The following is a 19,130-nucleotide window of genomic DNA, read 5'->3' as shown; positions in this document are numbered from 1 at the left end:
TTTAGCTATTTTCCAGAAAACTGTTGTTTTACAGATTATTCCCTCTAGTTCATGCATTTCATAACTCACCAACCGTGCATCGGATTAAAATGTTTTATATATGAAAGTTGCTTAGAATTTTGTGTAGTTTCATAATATGTCATTTTCATCCATGTTTAAAATGCTTAAAATGAAGTTTGTTTAAATTTGCTTAAATAACTTGCTAAAATGATTTAATTCATAACTAAATAACCGTAACTCAGAGTTTAATAATCTTTATATGTAAATGGGGTAGTAAAATGCCTAGTTTAACATGGTGGCTTTACTTTGCATGTTTATTAACTCTAAATTTATGTCTAGGGCAGAACAGTACCAAACCTAATATATGCATATGAGGAGTTTCCGGATTTGTTGTTCGTTGCTTCCGGCCTCCTTTAACCTTGACTAGATAGGTAGTTTTACTTTGCTTCAACCTCTTGCCATGTTTAACAACATTTAATATTGTTGGGGTACATAAATGAGAGAGAACTAAATAATTGATTTTGTGTTCCGTCAATATGCATCGTTGCATATTGAGCTCCACTTAACTTGTAGTGTTGTTTGTGCACTTTGCCATGCCATGCTTCATTAAACCGGACATGCATCATACTTGTTTGTGCATCATGCCATGATTATGTGAGGGTTGTTTACTATGTTGTGTGCTTCTTTCCGGTGTTTGCTTCTTTGGGTTGGTCCCGGTAACGTTGTGTTGTGAGGATTCATTCGGCTACGTCCATTTGTCTTCTTCATGGACTCGTTCTTCTTCCTTGCAGGATTTCAGGCAAGATGATCATACCCTCGAAATCACTTCTATCTTTGCTTGCTAGATGGTCGCTCTTTTGCTATGCCTATGCTGCGATACCTACCAGTTGCTGATCATGCCTCCCATATTGTTGAACCAAGCCTCTAACCCACCTTGTCCTAGCAAACCGTTGTTTGGCTATGTTACCGCTTTGCCCAGCCCCTCTTATAGCGTTGTTAGTTGCAGGTGAAGATTGAAGTTTGTTCCTTGTTGGAACATGGAGATGTTGTTCCTTGTTGGAACATGTTTACTTGTTGGGATATCACAATATATCTTATTTAATTAATGCATCTATATACTTGGTAAAGGGTGGAAGACTCGGCCTTATGCCTGGTGTTTTGTTCCACTCTTGCCACCCTAGTTTCTGTCATATCGGTGTTATGTTCCCGGATTTTTGCGTTCCTCATGCGGTTGGGCTATAATGGGAACCCCTTGATAGTTCGCCTTGTTTAAAACTCCTCCAGCAATTGCCAACATTGGTTTTACCATTTGCCACCTAGCCTTTTTCTTTCCCTTGGGTCGGCCAGCCCGAGGGTCATCTTATTTAAACCCCCCCCGGGCCAGTGCTCCTCTGAGTGTTGGTCCAAACTAGAGTCCTGTGCAGCGCCCCCTCGGGGAAACTCGAGGTTTGGTTTTAGCTATATGGAGCGCTCATATGAGTGTGCCCTTAGAACAAGATATGTGCAGCTCCTATCGGGATTTGTCGGCACATTCGGGCGGTGTTGCTGGATTTGTTTTACCGTTGTCGAAATGTCTTGTAACCTGGATGCCGAGCCTGATCGGATTGTCTTGGGAGAAGGTATATCCTTCGTTGACCATGAGAGCTTGTCATGGGCTAAGTTGGGACACCCCTACAGGGATTTGAACTTTCGAAAGTTGTGCCCACGGTTATGGGCAGATGGGAATTTGTTAATGTCCGGTTGTAGAAAACCTGAAGTTGACCTTAATTAAAATACATCAACCGCGTGTGTAACCGTGATGGTCTCTTTCCGGCGGAGTCCGGGAAGTGAACACGGTGTTGGAGTTATGCTTGACGTAGGTTGTTTTAGGATCACTTCTTGATCATACTTTCTCGAACGTGCTTTGCTTTCTCTTCTCGCTCTCATTTGCGTATGTTAGCCACCATATATGCTAGTCGCTTGCTGCAGCTCCACCTCATACCTTTGCCTTACCTATAAGCTTAAATAGTCTTGATCGCGAGGGTGTTAGATTGATGAGTCCCCGTGACTCACAGATACTTCCAAAACCAGTTTGCAGGTGCCGATGATACCGTGCTGATGACACAACCAAGATCAAGGAGGAGCTCGATGAAGATCTTGTCCTTTGTGTTGTTCCGTTCTAGTTGATCAGTAGTGGAGCCCAGTTGGGGTCGATCGGGGATCTGTGTAGCATTTGTGGTAGTCTTCTTTTATTTTGGTTCCGTAGTCGAGCCTTGATTGTATTTGGATGATGTAATGCTTTATTCATGTATTTGTGTGAAGTGGCGATTGTAAGCCAGCTATGTATCCTTTCCCCTTTAATTATATTACATGGGTTGTGTGAAGATTACATCATTTGCGACATTGCTTTTAATGCGGTTATGCCTCTAAGTCATGCTTCGACACGTGGGAGATATAGTCGCATCGAGGGCGTGACAATTTGGTAATCAGAGCCTTCCCCGACCTTAGGAGCCCCATTGCTTGATCGTTTTTAGCGGCCGAGTTGTGTCTATAAAAATGTTTTGAGTCATTTAGGAATTATATATCGGAGAGTTTACGAATTCTTTTTACTCCCCAGTCTCCACATCGCTCTGGTAAGGCATCCCGACGTAGAGTTTTGACTCTTCTCTTCTCAAATTTCACAAAAAAAAATTAGGATCACGCGGGTATCTTGGAATTGTTCCGATGGTTTTGTGACGAGAACATTGTCTTGGTGCCTCCTGTCAGGGGTTTTGTGGAAGTGTCCCAGGGAGTTGAGCTCCAAGGTGTTGTCGTCATAATTTTATCGTTGCAGTTCTGGAATACCTAAGATTAGTTTTGCCGATATTGAAAATCTCTTTTATGCAGTTCGTTGGTGAGTTGAGCTCCGAGGTGTTGTCGTCATAATTTTATCGTTGCAGTTCTGGAATACCTAAGATTAGTTTTGCCGATATCAAAAATCTCTTTTATGCAGTTCATTGGTGAGATAACCACGACGCCACCCAGTACTGGGGTGGGAGTTCGGGAGTATTTCCATAACTTGTATAACGGATGCTTTTCGAAGGTTGAGGTAGATGATTTCCGAAGGTTTCTTGGTTATGTGTTGAAGGATGGATACAGCTGGATGTAGGGTTTGCTAGTTTTGGGTGAGATATTATGCTTCCCCTGTATCCCCAACACCTGATTGCATAACTGAGAAAATTTTGGGAGTTTATAAGTGGGAATTCAAGTAGCTCTTAGGATATCTTTCCGATAGATGTATGATATGAAATTGGGGTTCGAAGTCTAGTGGTCCGCCTATTCACGGTCGGTTTTACAGTGGTCTCGTTGTGTCTTAAAGAGTCCTTGGCTATGCCGACTCGGGGATGCTTTGTATGTCATGTGCACTGCCTTGTACATGATGGTGATGTATGATCGAGCCCATGTAGGCCCCACCACGAAAACTTCGGACGAAATCTCTATCATATGTTTGTTCCGGCTTATTCTGCAAGCCAACCTTTTGTTTTGTTTTGAGTTGTGGTATTCGAGTTGCTTTGAAGTCAAATGTTGACTTCATACCTTTTCCTAAGTGGTGTTCTCATACCTCTATGTGAATACTAAGCCACTCGATCTCTGAGTTTATCTTTTCAAGTTCTTGTCAACCGGTGTGTCTCTCCTCAAGTGGATCCGATCACGTCAACATTCGCAAGATCAAGTATCAGTTCTTCTCAACGTTGTTGTTTCATCCTTCCCAAGTTGCCTTTGTTTTTCCCGCCCACCCACCCCTTTTTTTTTCTTCAAGGACTCAAATTTCGTAATCAAGTGTCCATCTTATTCATGTGAAGCCTCTCCATTCTTTTCCTTCAATGTTCTTACCCGGTGTTTCTCATGAAGATGCTCTTCAAGTTCATCATTCTTCGTTCTTTTCATCTCCGGTGGTTTCAAATCAAGCTTTGAGTGTTGATATCATATCCCTTTTTCCTCGTTTCAAATACCTTCTCATGCCGGTGCACCTCATATTCATTCACTTCTCGCTATTTAATTGTTCCGGAGTGCTCAAGGTATCTCGAAGATTGGTGTTTCCACTCTGCATTCAATCAAGCTCTTTCGAGGATGTTATCTCAGTAAAGTCATTTAATTCAACCGGTGCAATCTCTCTTTTAAATCATTTCAATGGTGTTTCTTTTGAGTGGGCCCTAACCCACAGGTCTTTTCCCAGGATCTTACCTGACTCTTCTTATTTTTTCCGGAGCTATCCTCAAATTTCTTTTTGAAGTTTGACGTAAGAATGAATTATCATAAGTCTTATGTTTTCTCCAACATCTGTCGAATTCTTTTCATCGTTGGCTCAATCTCTTCGCGTTTGATTCTTCCGGAGTGTCTCTACAATTATTGGTGGTGTTTCTCGTCGTCATTCTCAGATATTGAAGACCGAAGAAGAGTTTCTCTTTAATCTTGCTCCATTCTCTTCAAGATTCATGGTGCTAGCTTGTTGCCATCCTCTCATAATTATTTTCGATTGTGAGAATCCTTTTCACCCATCAGGAGATATTCAAGGGTATTTTCAGTTCGATTATCCGGAGCCCATCATTTCAGAAGACTTGTTCATTCTCAGTTTTCAGCTCTCAAACTCTAAATCATAGCGGTGTCTAAATCAAGGATTCTCTAATCAACTCGTAATCTTTTCGTTCTCATGGGTCTAAATTCTCTCAAGCATCTTCATTCATTTGCTAATTCTTCCCAGTGTTTTCTTTATCTTCTCATCGTTCATTTTAATTCTTACGGTGGTTCGTTCAAGAGTTCTCGTCATTCGTTATCACATCAATTCATTCGTTGTTTCAATCCTACCAGCGGTTCATTGAAGACCTTCCCAAGTTTATGCTATATCTCTCTTAATCCTTGCTACGGGAATAAGTAGTGTGCCAAATCCATTGTTTGTCACCAGTTAAATTGGTGAAGGTTAAGCATAATGTAATTCTTATTCTTGTTTCTTCCATATGTTAATCTTTTCTCCCGGAGTTTGTTCACGATGATTAAATTCTTGGTTTCAAGTGCTCATCTTTCTTTTCCCGAAGATCCAAGCTCTCGCAATTATATCACCACGAAGCTCCATCTAAATCATCGCAAGGTTTCACCTTGTATTTTCAACTTCTCTTTCTTTCGTTTTGATCATTCTTTTGTTTACCGGAATTCTTCATGGAGGCTCTACATGATGGTTCACCAAGGATTTAATTCCATCTCGAAGTTTTCATCAAGATTCTTTTCTAAGGAGCTCAAGCATTCTTCATCTTGCAATCCGGAGTGCAATTGTTCCCCCTTATCTTTTGAGATAGTGTTATGTCTTTCTTGACAATGTCCCTTCATGTTTCATGATTCGCAAGTTGTCAAGTATGAGATAGTTTAAACCCATCAAGTCCTTCGAGCATGAGCTCTTCTCAATCCATCAACCTCTTCATTGAAGTTATCTTGGATTATATTTCACCAAAGCTTTCCCTAAGGATTGTTGCTAATTATGGTGCTCATAAATGATCCAATTTCTTCATTTATCCTCTCGGTGAAATAAGTTTAATCGTCTCCTTGTTAATATCAATCCAAATCTATTGGTTCTGCTAGTGGCATAATTGTCTCCTCATAAATTTTGAGATGTTTCTCCGTAAGCCCACTACAACTTTGTTCTTTTGTTGTGTTAATTCAACTACTCAATTCTAACATTGCTGTTAGCATGTTCTCCCAAGATCTTGTTTCCCTTTGTTCTTTCCAATCCACTCTTTCATTTCTTCCGGAGGCTTGGTGATATTGCTCTTTTCAGTCATCATCTCAAATTGTAAAAATCATGATCTTTTCATGCTTATCCTTTTATCCGGAGTGTTGTGTCCTCTACTCAAGTTCTTTTCATCTTATCAAGTTGCTTATCACTTCTCAACCGGAGTGTTGTCCGAATTTGATTTTCCTTGTTCCTCTTTTCTAACGGAGAGTTATCAACTTCGTTCATCTCAGCTGTATTCTTTTCTCGAAATGGCTTAACCTTTTCAAGGTTCTCTGGTTTCACTCGTTTGTCAAAGAAGCAATTTAGTTTTACCTCTTCTCTCCTCTTTCGTTTCCCTCCGGTGCCATTCTAGATCTCGGGACGAGATCCTCTCGTAGTGGTGGAGTGTTGTAACGCCCCGAGACCGATGTGCCAGGTGTCCTCCAGTTATTTGCTGTTGTTGCCTTGTCTTTTGCTTGCGTGTTGCATCTTGCCATGTCATCATCCGCTTTGCATCATCATGTTTTTAAAACTTGCATCCTCGTTCCGTCCGTTGTCTGTTCTGAGTCCAGACACACTTGCACGCGCCCGCGGCATGTCTAAAATATTATTTTATAAGTGGCCGGAAAATGTTCTCGGAATGGGATGAGAGTTGACGTGTGGTCTTATTATAGTGTAGATAGACCGCCTGTCAAGTTTCATCGCGTTCGGAGTTCGTTTGACGCCCCAACGATTAACTATAGCGGCAATATAGCCGGTCTAACGTTGGACGTTTTCGGTCTCCGGAAACAGATGCCGGGCCTCTCTCTCTTCTCCCCCTCGTAGTCTCGCCACAACCCACCTAGTCCATCCTCCTTCCCCTCTTCGCTTCCGGAGTTGTCCGATGTGATCGCACGGTCCGAAACCCTCTCTGCTCAGTGCATCAAACCCCCTCGCGCGCGTGTCCGAAAAACTTACCCGAACCCGACCCGGACAGTCGTCACCAACGGGTCCGGATCATCCACTAACATCTACAAAACATCTCCGTTTTGTTTATTGGGCTCCCTACCTATTTATTTTCTTGACCGTTCGATTTTGATCGGAGTCTCCAGATAGCCCCTAACCTATTTCAACTGGCTATATATTCGGTCTAACCCTAGTTTTTAGGCGCATGTCCCATCCATTCCCGCAGCCGCCGCCGCCACCCACTCACCATTCCCCTTGGGATCTTCCCAGGTCCACCTCGTTTTGCCCATCCACCCAACTGTCTCCCTCGACTCCTCCCTCCTCCTGGCCGAGGAGCCAGCCCGCAGCCGCATCGAGCTCCTCCCCGAGCACCGCGCCCGCGGCCAGCAGATGAGCGCCGTCCCTCTCCTTCCCGTGGTCTCTCCCTCCCACTAGTTCTTTCTTTGTCTCTCTGAACTTTTCTCTCTCTCGTTCTTCTCCAGGGAATCCCGACGCCAGCAAGCAGCAGCATCCCCGACTCCCTACAGCCTCCCGTTCGCGCCGTTTCTTACTGGACCTTGCCGGAAGGAGCAGCACCACCACCCACATCCATGGCGCCATCCTTGCCTCGTCTCGGCCCGGTGGAGCCGGACACCCAAGACTCCGCGCCAACTCCCGCAGTGTTCGTCGCCAACAGACGCCATGGCCGCCTGAGTTTCTTCCACGCCGGCCTGCTACCTTGCCTCCTGCCGAGCGTCGTCCCGTCTGCGCCTCCTCCTCTGCTTCGTCCAGGAGATGAGGGACGCGCCTCGTCCCGCTCCTGCGCGGTGACCACCACGAACCGCCGCACCGCCCCTCCGCGACGAGCTCCGCCGCCCAAGCTGCGTTGTCGCCTGCCGCAGTCCCTGTCGCCGTCGTCTTCACTGGTTCCTGACGAGGATGACGCCCTCCTGTCCGTCTCGAGCGCCAAGTCTAATACCTGGTCAGATCCATCGAGTCTGGGCCCTCTCCGTCGTTCCTGGTTCCTCCCCGCGCCTCCCGACCTGCTAGCCCCACCGAAGCAAGTCCCAGGCCGCCGTCGTTGTCCCTGTCCGGCCACGCCATGAGCAAGTGCGGAAGAACGGGTGTCCCCCCCCCCACGTTGACCTCATGCCGCTTGTTCGCATCCAGGGTGGAACCGCTCCACCACGTCGGCCGAGCGAGCCTCCCCAAGGCCCAGCGCGCTCGCGTTGATCGCGCCTCCAGGCCCAGCGTGCCCTGCCAGGCCGCCTCCTCCACAGATCTGGGTCGAAGCCCATGGTGAGGCCCCAGCGCGACCTTGTTTTTTTATTCTTTCTTCTCTCTGCTGGCCCAACAAGCTTCAGATCTGGCCTATGTATGTTTTTTTTGCATCTGCGATTTTAGCTATTTTCCAGAAAACTGCTGTTTTACAGATTATTCCCTCTAGTTCATGCATTTCATAACTCACCAACCGTGCATCGGATTAAAATGTTTTATATATGAAAGTTGCTTAGAATTTTGTGTAGTTTCATAATATGTCATTTTCATCCATGTTTAAAATGCTTAAAATGAAGTTTGTTTAAATTTGCTTAAATAACTTGCTAAAATGATTTAATTCATAACTAAATAACCGTAACTCAGAATTTAATAATCTTTATATGTAAATGGGGTAGTAAAATGCCTAGTTTAACATGGTGGCTTTACTTTGCATGTTTATTAACTCTAAAATTATGTCTAGGGCAGAACAGTACCAACCCTAATATATGCATATGAGGAGTTTCCGGATTTGTTGTTCGTTGCTTCCGGCCTCTTTAACCTTGACTAGATAGGTAGTTTTACTTTGCTTCACCATCTTGCCATGTTTAACAACATTTAATATTGTTGGGGTACATAAATGAGAGAGAACTAAATAATTGATGTGGTGTTCCATCAATATGCAACTCATTGCATATTGAGCTCCACTTAACTTGTAGTGTTGTTTGTGCACTTTGCCATGCCATGCTTCATTAAACCGGACATGCATCATACTTGTTTGTGCATCATGCCATGATTATGTGAGGGTTGTTTACTATGTTGTGTGCTTCTTTCCGGTGTTTGCTTCTTCGGGTTGGTTCCGGTAACGTCGTGTTGTGAGGATTCATTCGGCTACGTCCATTTGTCTTCTTCATGGACTCGTTCTTCTTCCTTGCGGGATTTCAGGCAAGATGATCATACTCTCGAAATCACTTCTATTTGTGCTTGCTAGATGCTCGCTCTTTTGCTATGCCTATGCTGCGATACCTACCATTTGCTGATCATGCCTCCCATATTGTTGAACCAAGCCTGTAACCCACCTTGTCCTAGCAAACCGTTGTTTGGCTATGTTATCGCTTTGCTCAGCCCCTCTTATAGTGTTGTTAATTGCAGGTGAAGATTGAAGTTTGTTCCTTGTTGGAACATGGAATTGTTGTTCCTTGTTGGAACATGTTTACTTGTTGGGATATCACAATATATCTTATTTAGTTAATGCATCTATATACTTGGTAAAGGGTGGAAGGCTCGGCCTTATGCCTGGTGTTTTGTTCCACTCCTGCCGCCCTAGCTTCCGTCATATCGGTGTTATGTTCCCGGATTTATGCGTTCCTCACGCGGTTGGGCTATAATGGGAACCCCTTGACAGTTCGCCTTGTTTAAAACTCCTCCAGCAATGCCCAACATTGGTTTTACCATTTGCCACGTAGCCTTTTTCTTTCCCTTGGGTCGGCCAGCCCGAGGGTCATCTTATTTAAACCCCCCCGGGCCAGTGCTTCTCTGAGTGTTGGTCCAAACTAGAGTCCTGTGCAGCGCCCCCTCGGGGAAACTCGAGGTTTTGTTTTAGTTGTATGGAGCACTCATCTGAGTGTGCCCTGAGAACGAGATATGTGCAGCTCCTATCGGGATTTGTCGGCACATTCGGGCAGTGTTGCTGGATTTGTTTTACTATTGTCGAAATGTCTTGTAACCTGGATGCCGAGCCTGATCGGATTGTCTTGGGAGAAGGTATATCCTTCGTTGACCGTGAGAGCTTGTCATGGGATAAGTTGGGACACCCCTGCAGGGATTTGAACTTTCGAAAGCCGTGCCCGTGGTTATGGGCAGATGGGAATTTGTTAATGTCCGGTTGTAGAAAACCTGAAGTTGACCTTAATTAAAATACATCAACCGCGTGTGTAATCGTGATGGTCTCTTTCCGGTGGAGTCCGGTAAGTGAACACGGTGTTGGAGTTATGCTTGACGTAGGTTGTTTTAGGATCACTTCTTGATCATACTTTCTCGAACGTGCTTTGCTTTCTCTTCTCACTCTCATTTGCGTATGTTAGCGACCATATATGCTAGTCGCTTGCTGCAGCTCCACCTCATACCTTTGCCTTACCTATAAGCTTAAATAGTCTTGATCGCGAGGGTGTGAGATTGCTTAGTCCCCGTGACTCACAGATACTTCCAAAACCAGTTTGCAGGTGCCGATGATACCATGCCGATGACACAACCAAGCTCAAGGAGGAGCTCGATGAAGATCCTGTCCTTTGTGTTGTTCCGTTCTAGTTGATCAGTAGTGGAGCCCAGTTGGGGTCGATCGGGGATCTGTGTAGCATTTGGGGTAGTCTTCTTTTATTTTGGTTCCGTAGTAGGGCCTTGATTGTATTTGGATGATGTAATGCTTTATTCATGTATTTGTGTGAAGTGGTGATTGTAAGCCAGCTATGTATCCTTTCCCCTTTAATTATATTACATGGGTTGTGTGAAGATTACCTCATTTGCGACATTGCTTTCAATGCGGTTATGCCTCTAAGTCGTGCTTCGACATGTGGGAGATATAGCCGCATCGAGGGCGTGATAAACTAGCAAGCAAAGATAGAACTGATTTCGAGGGTATGGTCATCTTGCCTGAGATCCCGCAAGGAAGAAGAACGAGTCCATGAAGAAGAGAACCGGACGTAGTCAAACGGATCCTCACAAACGCGACGTTATCAGAACCAACCCGAAGAAGCAACACCGGAAAGAAGCAAACAACATAGTAAACAACCACCACATAAGCATGGCATGATGCACAACCAAGTATGATGCATGTCCGGATTAATGAGGCATGGCATGGCAAAGTGCACAAACAATACTACAAATTAAGTGGAGCTCAATATGCAACGAATTTCATATTGACGGAACACCACATTCAAGTTATTTAGTTCGATCTCGTTTATGTACCCAACAATATTAAATGTTTATTGACATGGCAAGGTGAAACACAACAAAACTACCCATCTAGGCAAGTTTAAATGAGGCCAGAACAACAAACAACAAGTCCGGAAACTCCTCATGTGCATTTTTTAGGTTTGGTACTGTTCTGCCCTAAACCATATTTTAGAGTTGTTAAACACGCAAAGTAAAGCCACCATGTTAAACTAGGCATTTTTCCACCCCATTTACATATAAAGTTTATTTAAAATGGAGCTACGGTTATTAAGTTATGAATTAAAGCATTTTAACATAGCAATTAAGCAAATAAATGCAAACAACAGTTTAAACATTTTAAACATGGATAAAAAAGAAATATTATGAAACTAGATGAAAAACTAAGCATTTTACATACATAGATCTTTTTAATCCGATGCACAGTTTGTGAGTTATTAAATGCATGAAGCTTGGCGGGTTTTCTGCAAAACAGGAAAAACACTGGATTAATAGCTAAATTCGTCCCGAGGGACAAAATACTAAATGGGCCGGATCTGTCTAGCCCAACATAGGAAAGGCCAGGGAGTTGCTCACATTGGGCCAACTGGCGATGCTGGGCCTGGCAAGGCCGGTGGGTGGCCCACCAGGCGCACGACAGGAGCAGCACGAGCATTGTCCCTCCCGCTCAACAGAGACAGAGCAAAAGCTCGCCGGCGGTTCAAGCGGACGAAGGCAAGGACGGCACTACGTAGATTCTGAAGGGGACGCGGGGACGGGATGGAGCCTGGGGAGTCGCCTGAGGCCAGATCCGGCTAGGAGAGGCACAGATCAGATCCCCAAGCTGCAGGACATGCCACAAGGCCACGACGGGGCGACCTCCTGCAGCAGAAGGCGGCAGCAGCGATGCAGGGAAACGGCGAAGGCGAACTTGGCGCGCGAGGCGACCTGCGGTGCTCTGTGTCACGCTTGCCGGTGCGTCGGAGGAGGCCAGGACGGAGAGGTTGCCGAGAGGGATCGAATCCGGCAGCCGGCACCTTGACCCGAAGAAGAGGACAGCCATGGCGCGGGCTCTGCAGAAGAAACAGCGACTGGTTCAACAGAACTTGAGGGGGAAGAGTCGAAGGGAACGAGGGGAGGAGGAGGAGGACGGGGATAGTGCTCATCTGCTAGTTCGGCAGCGTGGTCGTCGGAGTAGAGGCAGCAGCAAGAGGAGTCGATGCTTGTTGGAGGGGCTCGGGCCACGGAGGAGCTCGGGGTCGCGGATGAATTGGTTGCGCTCGAGAGCAGCAGATCGAGAAGGAGGAGCTCGGAGTAGAAGAGGGTGGAGGAAGGAGCTTCGGTGGCTCTGCTTGCTACTGGTGGTGGTAGCCGGCGACGTACATGGGAGGCGGCGGGGTCGCGAGGGTCTTGAGGCCGTGGGGTCCTGGTGGCGCGGTTCCCGTTGGAGCTCGAGGGATAGGGCGCCGCAAGGCGGCTGGCTGCGGTGCGGTTGGGTGGATGGATCGAGGGGAGACGGTGGTTGGCCCAGGAGGGATCTGGGAGGATCCCAAGGTGGGAGGCGAGTGGGTGGATGGCTGGCGGCGGGATGAGACTGATGGGACAAACCTCCTAAAGATTAGGGTTGGACAAGTTTATATATAGGCCTGCGGAGTAGGTTAGGGACTATCTCGTCCCTCCGATCACAATCGGACGATCGCGAATAAAATAGCTAGGGAGTCCAAATAAGAAAACGGTGATGTTTTGTAGATGTTTGGGGATGATCCGGATCCAACGGTGACGACTGCCCGGGTCGGGTCCGGGGAAGTTCCGGACGCGCACGTGAGGGGTCGGTGCACTGTGCAAAGAGGGGTTTTCGGACCGTGCGATCGCACCGGACGGCTCCGGACGCGAAGAGGGGTAGGTGGATGGACTAGGTGGGCTGTGGCGAGGCTGAGAGGAGAGAAGACAGAGAGGGCCCGGCAGCAGTTTTCGGAGACCGAAAACGTCCAACGTTAGACTAGCAACGTCACCGCCCCGCTATAGTTATACGTTGGGGCATCAAACGAACTCTGAATGCGATGAAACTTGGCAGGCGGTCTACTGACAACATAACAACTCCACACGCCAACTTTCATCCCATTTCAAGAACATTTTCCGGTCACTTATAAAATAATATTTTGGACATGCCGCGGGCGCGTGCGAGTGTGTCTTGGCTCAGAATGGACAACGGAAAGAACTGGGGAAACCGGACGGATGCAAGTTTTGAAAACATGATGATGCAATGCGGATGATGACACGGCAAGATGCAACACGCAAGCAAATGACAAGACAACAATAGCAAATAACTAGAAGACACCTGGCGCAACGGTCTCGGGGCATTACAAAGGAGCTCCAGGGGACCCACGAGGTAGGGGGGCAGGCCCAGGGGGGCAGGTGCGCCCCCACCCTCATGGCTAGGGTGTGGGCCCCCTGGTCTTGATCTTTTGCCAGTATTTTTTATTATTTCCAAAAATAATCTCCCTGAAGTTTCAGGTCATTCCGAGAACTTTTGTTTCTGCACATAAATAACACCATGGCAATTCTGCTGAAAACAGCGTCAGTCCGGGTTAGTTCCATTCAAATCATGCAAGTTAGAGTCCAAAACGAGGGGAAAAGTGTTTGGAAAAGTAGAGACGACGGAGACGTATCAACTCCCCCAAGCTTAAACCTTTGCTTGTCCTCAAGCAATTCAGTTGACAAACTAAAAGTGATAAAGAAAAACTTTTACAAACTCTGTTTGCTCTTGTTGTTGTAAATATGTAAGCTAGCATTCAAGTTTTCAGCAAAGATTATAAACTAACCATATTCACAATAACGTTTAGGTCTCATGTTTACTCATATCAATGGCATAATCAACTAGCGAGCAATAATAATAAATCTCGAGTGACAACACTTTCTCAAAACAATCATAATATGATATAACAAGATGGTATCTCGCTAGCCCTTTCTGAGACCGCAAAACATAAACGCAGAGCACCTTTAAAGATCAAGGACTGACTAGACATTGTAATTCATGGTAAAAGAGATCCAGTCAAGTCATACTTGATGTAAACTAATCAGTAATGAATGCAAATGACAGAGGTGCTCTCCAGCGGGTGCTTTTTAATTAGAGGACGATGACTCAGCATAAAAGTAAAATAGATAGGCCCTTCGCAGAGGGAAGCAGGGTTTTTAGAGGTGCCAGAGCTCGGTTTTGAAATAGAGATGAATAATATTTTGAGCGGTATAGTTTCATTGTCAACATAACAACCAAGAGATGGCGATATCTTCCATGCTACACACATTATAGGCAGTTCCCAAACAGAATGGTAAAGTTTATACTCCCCCTGCACCAACAAGCATCAATCCATGGCTTGCTCGAAACAACGAGTGCCTCCAACTAACAAGAGTCCCAGGGGGAGTTTTGTTTGCAATTATTTTGATTTGATTTGCATAAAGCATGGGACTGGGCATCCCGGTGACCAGCCATTTTCTCGTGAGTGAGGAGCAGAGTCCACTCCTCTTGAGAATAACCTGCCTAACATGGAAGATACGGACAGCCCTAGTTGATACATGAGCGATTCGAGCATACAAAACAGGATAATTATTTGAAGCTTGAGAGTTTGGCACATACAAATTTACTTGGAACGGCAGGTAGATACCGTATATAGATACATATGGTGGACTCATATGGAACAACTTTGGGGTTTATGGAATTGGATGCACAAGCAGTATTACCGCATAGTACAAGTCAAGGCTAGCAAAAGACTGGGAAGCAACCAACTAGAGAGCGACAATAGCCCTGAACATGCATTAAAGTTAATGAACATTGAGTGCAAGCATGAGTAGGATATAATCCACCATGAACATATGTATCGTGAAGGCTATGTTGATTTTGTTTCAACTACATGCGTGAACATGTGCCAAGTCAATTCACTTAAATCATTCAGAGGAGGATACCACCCTATCATACCACATCACAACCATTTTAATAGCATGTTGGCACGCAAGGTAAACCATTATAAGATCCTAGCTAATTAAGCATGGCATAAGAAACTACAATCTCTAATTGTCATCGCAAACATGTTTATTCATAATAGGCTGAATCAGGAACGATGAACTAATCATATTTACAAAAACAAGAGAGGTCGAGTTCATACCAGCCTCTCCCATCTCAATCAGTTCATCATATATCGTCATAATTGCCTTTCACTTGCACGACCGAATGATGTGGATAATAATAATAGTGCATGTGCATTGGACTAAGCTGGAATCTGCAAGCATTCAATAAATAGGAGAAGACAAGCCAATATGGGCTCTTTTGTCAGATCAACAATAATGCATATAAGAGCCACTTCAACAATTTAATCATGATCCTCTCCTATCGACCCCCAAAGAAAAGAAAAGAAATAAAACAATATACACGGGAAAGCTCCCGACAAGCAAAAGAAGAACAAGAAATCTTTTTGGGTTTTCTTTTTAATTACTACTACAAGCATGGAAAGTAAACTAATTAAAAGCTACAACTAAATTTTTTTGTTTTGTTTTTCTTAAGGTTTATTAAACACACAAGAAGAAAGCAAAAAAAGGAAATAAACTAGCATGGATAAGACAGTGAAAAAGTATGAGCACCGACATCTAGCAATGAGTGCGTGAACATGAATGTAATGTCGGTGAGAAATACGTACTCCCCAAGCATAGACTTTTGGCCTAAGTTGGTCTATGGCCACGGTTGGCCTGGCGGATATCCAAAGTTGTAGTTGGGGTCGTACTGAGATGCATCGGTCATTGCATCATGGGCTGCAGCTTGGAGGCGAGCTATCTCAGCCCTCCTCTTATACTCTTCCGCCTCCTCTCTGGTTATAAAATATCTCCCTTTTGCCTGAAACTCAAAAAACGTAGAAGCAGGGAGAGCAACGTGATAGGTGCGTCGTCTGTCAAAGATTAGTCGGTACTGGAGGAACTGGTCGTTCCTCTCAACAAACTGATGACAAACCATAGCCTCATAATCCAAATAAGCTTCAGGCAACTCAATATCATCCTCACGTATGGTTACACCAAGAAAATTAGCTATGCGGGTTTCATAAATTCCACCAAAGAAATCTCCATTAAATCTATTAAGATGCAACCTACGTGCAACAATGGCTCCCAAATTATAAGATTTATCTCCTAATACAGCACTCCTAAGAATACTGAGGTCAGGGACACACATGTGACATGCTTCATCTTTACCATTAATGCATCTACCTATGAAGAGAGCAAAATAATGAAGAGATCAAACAAGACAGTTTGAGAATTGCGTGAAGATGAAAATTCAAACCTCCTCACAAAGGAACTAGTGAGATAGTGGTACTGACGGCACTTTTCTGCCTCGAAGCTCACAGGATCAGCATTACGCAAATATGTGTTAAATTCTTCCTTAATTCCTACTCGGTCCATGAAGTCATCTGAAGGCCATTCACAAGGCCGCACTGGAGCGTTCCTTGGTGGCTCATCATCAGCATCACGCATTGCAAGCATGGGTCCTTGTTTCCTTGAAGAACCACCTTGGTACATTTTCCTAAACATATTTCTTCCTCTGAAAAATTTCTGAAATTTTTAGTAACTACAAAATAAAAGTGAACCAAACTCAACAAAATTGATAGCAACTACTCCTACAAGTGCCTAGAGCCTATAGCATGCATCAAAACTACTTGGAACCACATAAATTTGACATGCAAGCTCAAGAACATGGCCACCTAGGCAACACAAATTTGCAATGAATAAAGCACTAGAACAAAAACTAATTGGACCAATGGAGGAGTCACATGCCAGGGAATAATCCCCCAAAGCAGTTTTGTGAGAGGTGCTTTGAGCAAGGAGATAGAAAATTGCAGCAAAATGAGCTAGAACTCATGCTTGAGATGGATAATGGTGTTTGTGGGAGGAAGAAGGAGTGTGTGGGTGCAGGAATAAGTGGAGGAGGGCCACCGTGGGCCGACGAGGCAGGGGGCGTGCCCAGGGGGTAGGGCGCGCCCTCCACCCTTGTGGCCAGGTGGATGCCCCCTGTTGTGTTCTTAGTGCCAAATATTCTCAAATATTCCAGAAAAAATCATATTTAAATTTCGGGGCATTTGGAGAACTTTTATTTTCGGGGTATTTTTATATTGCACGGATAATTCAGATAACAAACAAAAAATACTATTTTTAGTTTATTTAATATAAATAATAGAAAGTAAAAGGAGGGCACAGAAGGTTGTGCTTTCTAACTTCATCCATCTCATGATCATCAAAAGGAATCCATTAACAAGGTTGATCAAATCTTGTTAACAGACTCATTCTGAATAACACGGAACCGGAGAAATTTCAAATAACACTATACGTCAACGGGGATGTGCACATCCCCAATAATTAGAATATCATATTTCTTCTTGACAGTAGGAAGAGGAAATTCAAAACAGCCACATCCTCACAAATACCCCGAATAATTAGAATATGAAGAATAACAAAGTCCGTTAAAATAGTAACGTTTCCAACCACAAGAGGCACATCCTCACAAATACCGACAGGTATAGCAGTTGATTTATCAGCCATTTGCAAAGATATTTCAGTCGGTGTCAACTTATTCAAATCAAGTCTACGATATAACGAGAGAGGCATAACACTAGCACCGGCTCCAAGATCACATAAAGCAGTTTTAACATAATTTCTTTTAATGGAGCATGGTATAGTGGGTACTCCTGGATCTCCTAACTTCTTAGGTATTCCACCCTTGAAAGTGTAATTAGCAATCATGGTGGAAATTTCAGCTTCCGGTATCTTTCTTTTATTAGTAACAATTTCTTTCATGTACTTAGCATAAGGATTCATTTTGAGCATATCAGTTAATCGCATACGCAAAAAGATAGGTCTAATCATTTCAGCAAAGCGCTCAAAATCCTCATCATCCTTTTTCTTGGATGGTTTGGGAAGAAAAGGCATGGGTTTTTGATCCCATGGTTCTCTTTCTTTACCATGTTTTCTAGCAACAAAGTCTTCCTTATCATAACGTTGATTCTTTGATTGTGGGTTATCAAGATCAACAGCAGGTTCAATTTCTATATCATTATCATTGCTAGGTTGAGCATCATCATGAACATTATCATTAACATTATCACTAGTTTCAGGTTCATTACCAGATTGTGTTTCAGCATCAGAAATAGAAATATCATTTGGATTCTCAGGTGTTTCAGCAATAGGTTCACTAGAAGCATGCAAAGTCCTATCATTTTTCTTTTTCTTCCTTTTAGAAGGACTAGGTGAATCTATATTATTTCTCTGAGAATCTTGCTCAATTCTCTTAGGGTGGCCTTCACAATACAAAGGTTCCTGAGTCATTTTACCAGTTCTAGTAGCCACTCTAACAGCATAGGCCTTATTCTTTCTATTCAATTCATTGAGCAAATCATTTTGAGCTTTAAGTACTTGTTCTACTTGAGTGGTAACCATAGAAGCATGTTTACTAATAAGTTTAAGTTCACCTTTGACATTAGCCATATAATCACCCAAGTGTTCAAGCATATCAGCGCTGCGTTTTAATTCTCTACCAAAATAAGCATTGAAGTCTTCTTGCTTAACCATAAATTTATCAAACTCATCTAAGGATGGGCTAGCAAACTTGGTGAATGGGATTTCAGCTTTATCATATCTATAGAGAGAATTTACCTTTACTACCTATGTAGGGTTATAATGTAACATCCCAAATTTTCAATTTGGAATGTTATACAATAGATCATCATTGCATATCATATTTATTGAATTTTTGTTGATCCTAGAAATTTCACGCAACTCAAGGACCCTCGGAGAGAGTTGGGCATTTCGTTATTTTCATATTTGAGTTGTCTCAAATTTTGAAAATAGGATCTTTTGATTTTATTTATTTTATCTTCAATTATTTCTATTATAAAAATTATGAGAGAGGGAATAAAATGACTTTCCCAAAATAAAGAAATATTGGGGATTTAATAAAAAAATCAAATAAGATTTTATTTTGGTTTTATTTGCTATTTTATTTGAATTTAGGAAAAATTGCACGTTTTCAAAAATTGCATTTAGGGCCAAGAAAATGTTCATCCTGTTCTAAATATTTTATTTAGTTGGTGAAAATTTGTTTTGGCATTTTTAGAATTTTATTTATTTTTCTAGAATTTTTTTAGGTGCAGCGTTATTGTTTTTTTAAAAGAGACCACGCGCCCGAGTGGGCCAAGGGCCCAGCTGAGCAGGCCGGCCCAGCCAGCCGCCGCCGCCTCCCGCCCGGGTCGGGACAGGAGTCTCGACCGCCGCC

This window comes from Triticum aestivum, chromosome 7A (genome assembly GCF_018294505.1).
Source record: "Triticum aestivum cultivar Chinese Spring chromosome 7A, IWGSC CS RefSeq v2.1, whole genome shotgun sequence".
NCBI lineage: Eukaryota > Viridiplantae > Streptophyta > Magnoliopsida > Poales > Poaceae > Triticum > Triticum aestivum.
This window is presented reverse-complemented; position numbering follows the sequence as displayed.